Consider the following 5575-nt stretch of genomic DNA (forward strand, 5'->3'; position numbering starts at 1 on the left):
CCCATCTGCCTCTCTGCCATGTTCCAAGACCAAGGCCACATTCAAGAACACATCTACGTACGTGTTACCCCCTCGTAAAGTATGTCCATAAAATAATGTCCCAGTTATAAAATAATATTATCAACTGTAAGGGATGCAGAATGTTGGTTCAAGGTCACAAGTAAAGCGTAACTCAAAACAGTTTTAGCTAACTGCTTTTTTTTGTTTTCTCGCTTGTAGTGTGAAAGAATGGTTCTTTCGCCCCAATTAGTTTTTTTTTCCTTTGTTTCCCATTTTTTTCTGTTTTTTTTTTCACATACCATTATGGCTTACGCTTGTTTTTATTTTTATCAGCTGTTCTATCCTTTTTTTTATTAACGACTGTAGTTAAGCCGTTCGGAAGATTTTGCTATGGGGAACTGCCTTCGAAAAGAATTTAAGAAACGTTTCATGATCAGTAAAATTCGTTACCTTATCAAAAAAAAAATAACCATCCTAACCCACCATAAGTAAATAAGAAATCGTGAACATCTTAAGCAAATACATCAAATATATATTTTATATCTAATTTTATTCATTGTTTTAGTGTAAATTTTGCAGATGAAATATTGTTATTTTACTGTAAATATTTATATATATATATCACTATTCAGCGAAAGGTATATGCATTATGAGTAATGTGTAAAGTAGTAACTACTGTGTGGTATATGTCACTCAAGAGCAGAGTGGCGCAGTGGAAGCGTGCTGGGCCCATAACCCAGAGGTCCGTGGATCGAAACCACGCTCTGCTAATGTTTTGAATACAATTTTATTTTCTATATTTTGTAATTAACTTACCAGCATGGATTTCCGAGTACATACCTTATTCATTATATATATATATATATATATATATATATATATATATATATATATATAGACACACACACACACACACACAGACAAAAAGATATATAAAATAATAATTTACATGAGAGAAAGTCAGAAATTGGAACCATCAGAGTAAAAAATAAATTTAATGAATAAGGTATGTGCTCAGAAATCCATGCTGGTAAGTTAATTACAAAATATAGAACATAAAATTGTATTCAAAACGTTAGCAGAGCGTGGTTTCGATCCACGGACCTCTGGGTTAAGGGCCCAGCACGCTTCCACTGCGCCACTCTGCTCTTGAATAACATGCTCCACACAGTAGGTACTACTGCACACATTACTCATAATGCATATACCTTTCGCTGAATATTGTTATTCTTTGGTAACTTGGTTAGTGTGTTATAATATAAATAACAATTACTTTAAAACACAAAATATATATATATATTTTTTTAACTGTTTGCTACTATGTACATACTTACATTTTCTTCAAGCTCGGCTTCACTCGCCAAGTTTAAGTTTAATTAATTTTTTTGCTAATTAGAGATTTAATTAAATTTAAAGGACAATTTCGTCATCGACGGCTTCACTCACACACGTTATTATGACAGCTGCAGCCGCCAGTGAAGTATAATCATTCTCGCCAGGTTGTCACAGTCAGACTCCCGACCTAAAATGCACAAGCTTTTGTGGAATAGGGGGGAGAGGGACAATAATAGCTTATATTACCTCAAAAAAAACTTTACATTGCAGTAGTGACTTTTGTATTTAATATTTTAAAAGTAAATGCTTTTGCAGTCTTAAAAAATACATAATTTTTAAACGTTGACAGCCACCACAAAACACAAACTCCTTTCGCCCTTTGCCAAATTTTCCCAAATTTTGTTCCCGCCCTGCAACTTTATTCAAGGACAAGAAAAAAAAAACAAATATTTGTTCCCGTTTTCGGAAGTATCCCCGGGATTGTACTTTGAAAGAAAAGCGAAAACAAAAGGCCGATTGTTTTTTGACGTGACAATGTCTAATAAATCTATGAACGCCGGCTGCACGCACGAAAAGTGTCTCGTTACGCACAATGTTCCTTTACGCCGTGTCCCGTTACGCTCTTTGTTCCGTTACGCTGTGTCCCGTTACGCTCATTGTACGCTTGTGCCGCACCGACAGAAGTGAAAACTTAAAACTTTGTTTATAAATGTGTAATATGAAATAATTACTACGTAAAATGTAAGTAAGAAAATGAATCTGATAACTAGTATAATTTCAAGTATTTACAGGTTCAACTTATATTCCATTACTAAAATATTAAACTGAAATTAAAAAAATATATATCATAACACTAATTATATGTTTGTATTTATTCTTTTATTATTAAAAATAGTAGTATCTGTCGGCGAGTGCAGTAATAATAGCTTATGTTACAATTTATTAAAAAATTATGGTGATTCATATAATTGATGATAGATATTTGATTACAGTTTATTTATATGAAAACTTGTTCATAATTATATTTAAACTTTATAGCTAAACGCCAGTTTTTAAAATTAATTACAAGTCATCTACACGTGAACTGTTTCGTCGACTGTTTATAAAGTGAAGTGAAAAGTTAATGTGGTTTTCATTGCTTATTACTACAATTTCGGCAATAAAGGTTAGTTATTCTTGTATTTTAAAAATCTGATTACTAGTATAATTTCAAGTATTTATTCTTTTATTATTAAAATAAAAATGATTCAATTTTATTCATAAAAGTATGCAATCATTTCTTCCATGTTTCGTTATGACGTTGTCACGTTAAACTATCGTCCGTAAACCGACTTTACAGACAACCAATTTTTTTTTTATTAAATACGAGATTTGTTTATTCCAAGCATACATCATTCCCTCCCTTCCCACTCGTGATTGATTGAAATGCCTGCACGCTGTTCGGCGGAAATAAATTGCACCTCCAGAACAGAAGTGTTGGGCCGGATTAGAACTGATGAAGACCCGGTTTTCGACAGCCCGCGAAGAATAAACCACAACGGGTCGTTACCACAACGCCGAAATACCATAACGCCGAATGTCAAAATTGACCACAGCGCCGACAGCTAGAAAACTGCTGTGTACCAAAACGTCGAAATAACAAGTGAATGAATTTGTGTGTGTTTCTTAAATGTACCTTACCGCCGAAATACCACAATCAAACCTAACCTAACCTAGCGTAATATAACCTAACCTAACCTAACCTAGCCTAACCTAACCTAGCGTAATATAACCTAACCTAACCTAACCTAGTCTAACCTAACCTAACCTTTGTGGCAGTCCTGCAATGACATTTTTCAGCGTTAGTGTATTTCGGCGTTGTGGTAATTCGGCGTTGTGGTACACAGCAGTTTTCTAGCTGTCGGCGTTGTGGTCAATTTGGCATTTCGGCGTTGTGGTGCGTTCCCAACCACAACGACAGTCGCTGTTTCCAATTACATTATTTAAAATAATCCAAAATCACAACAAAAAAAATGCGAGCAAGTCTTTCAGTAGTCACCAGTGATGTGTAAACATCTAACATAGGTAACGAGCAAATTCACGTGTTCTCATGTTGCAAATAAACTTTTACACGAGATATTTTATTAAAATAGATACTCTCCATATTGTTAAAATTCACTAAATAATTAATAATTTAAAGTTTCAGCACACGTTGTATAGGTTCTACTTCTATTCCATTACAAAAATATTGAACTGAAATTTATATATATATATATCATAACACTAATTATGTTTGAATTTTTTTTGCTTAATCATATGATATCAGAATTTATAAAATTACTACAAACAAACCTTAACTTTTTGAGGTGATTCCACATTATTATATTATAATTTTATAAAAAAAAATTTCAAAGCAGTCATGAGGACTGCCGACAGAAGTGAAAACTTAAAACTATAAAAAACAATTTTTATTTTTGGATATCCATATTAATTGTTTGATCTTAAATTAAAACTTGTATATCAAAGTAACTATTATTAAAATTAATAACAGAATTGCGAAAATACAAATATAATTTGAAATAAGGAATACTAACTTTGTAAAATATAATTGTGTAACATAAGAAAATATTATTTGATAAAAATCAGAGACTTTTTCGCAATTTTTACGAAAAAATATTATCACACAACAAATTTGATTTATCACGTTAGTAAAATAACTCCTAAATTACTATAAAATACGCACTGCATAGTAATTGTAGGTATTAAAAAATAAATAATGATGTTCTTAATTTTTAGGTTATATTGCTACAAAAAATCCGTTTTCTTCGCTATTCAAACTATATATCTATATGAGAATATTAATATATTTTATACTCACTTTTTACTGCACCGTAATCGTATACTTAAGATTTAAAAGCGCAATAAGTTATACTAATAGGAACATATATAGTGTTACCGTTAACACGTCGCATGACCATGCCGATGACGACTTGCATGAATTTACTCCCTATCCAAACCTTCCCATAGAAGTTAACACTTCAAAAAAATCTCCAGGCACGAGATGCGAACCTAGTCCCTTGAGATAAACTAGCGTGAGCTTCACCGCTACCGAGCCCATTTACACAGGGCCACTATAGTCGTTGTAATGCCGGTTTTCTTGGGTATTGTAATACTTGAGATTACTTATTACTTTTACCATTTTAGTTTACCAGCTATATTTTGGGGTAGTTTCACTATCATGTAATTTCGTTTTTGCACGCCAATAAGTTTGATATGTACCCTATTGTTTGGGCCATGCATATTTCGCGAAAATATTCCGAGACCAGCTGAAAGTTAAAACACTATAGCATCGTCTGTGTTTCGTGATTGGGTGAGTTTCTTTCAGGCAAATGACGACTGTTAAAACACCAATCACAGTAATTCATTGCGGAAGCAAACGAGTCCTGAGTGGCTCGGCCAAACAAGGCAACGACAAATCTCGCAGACGGCCGCCAATCACAAGGAAGAAGCCGCTGGTGTGCTTATGCCTTGTTGCTGTCTAATAGGCGTTCAGATTTATTCGCGAAAAATGCCTGCCCCTACCTATTGTTAACGAATGTGACTACACGCGGGTTTGTGTTTGCTACACGTGGGTCCGCCATCTTTGCGTCACATTTTCTTCCATCGACTTACCTTCCATTTTCACGAAATTAATCCTACCAAAATGCCGTATACCGAGAGCTCAGATGTTTACACACCAAAAAAAAAAAAAAATTGGTTGTCTGTAAAGTCGGTTTACGGACGATAGTTTAACGTGACAACGTCATAACAAAACATTGATGAAATGATTGCATACTTTTATGAATAAAATTGAATCATTTTTATTTTAATAATAAAAGAATAAATACTTGAAATTAAACTAGTAATCAGATTTTTAAAATGCAAGAATAATTAAACTTTATTGCCGAAATTATTGTTGTAATAAGCAATGAAAACCACATTAACTTTTCACTTCACTTTATAAACAGTCGAATGGAAGAGAGATAGATGCGGCGCAAGCGTACAATGAGCGTAACGGGACACAGCGTAACGGAACAATGTGCGTAACGGGACACTTTTTAGTGCGTGCAGCCGGCGTTCATCGATTTATTAGACGTTGTCACGTCAAAAAAAAAAACTTTGATAATTGCATCTCGAAGGGATGTCAGCCAGATTATGTGGAACTTCCGATCAGTTGCAAGGAAAATTGCTCAGTCACAGGTGCAGCCTTTAGTGGAAGGAA

The 5575-nt window shown here is 33.7% G+C and overlaps 1 non-coding gene across 1 annotated transcript; it reads left to right on the forward strand.

Moving 5' to 3' along the window:
- Nucleotides 1-698: 698 nt before the first annotated feature.
- Nucleotides 699-770, forward strand: Trnam-cau (transfer RNA methionine (anticodon CAU)). Its single transcript has one exon. It is a non-coding gene; the product is annotated as a tRNA-Met (tRNA).
- The last annotated feature ends 4805 nt before the right edge of the window (nucleotides 771-5575 follow it).

This window comes from Bacillus rossius, chromosome 15 (assembly GCF_032445375.1).
Source record: "Bacillus rossius redtenbacheri isolate Brsri chromosome 15, Brsri_v3, whole genome shotgun sequence".
NCBI lineage: Eukaryota > Metazoa > Arthropoda > Insecta > Phasmatodea > Bacillidae > Bacillus > Bacillus rossius.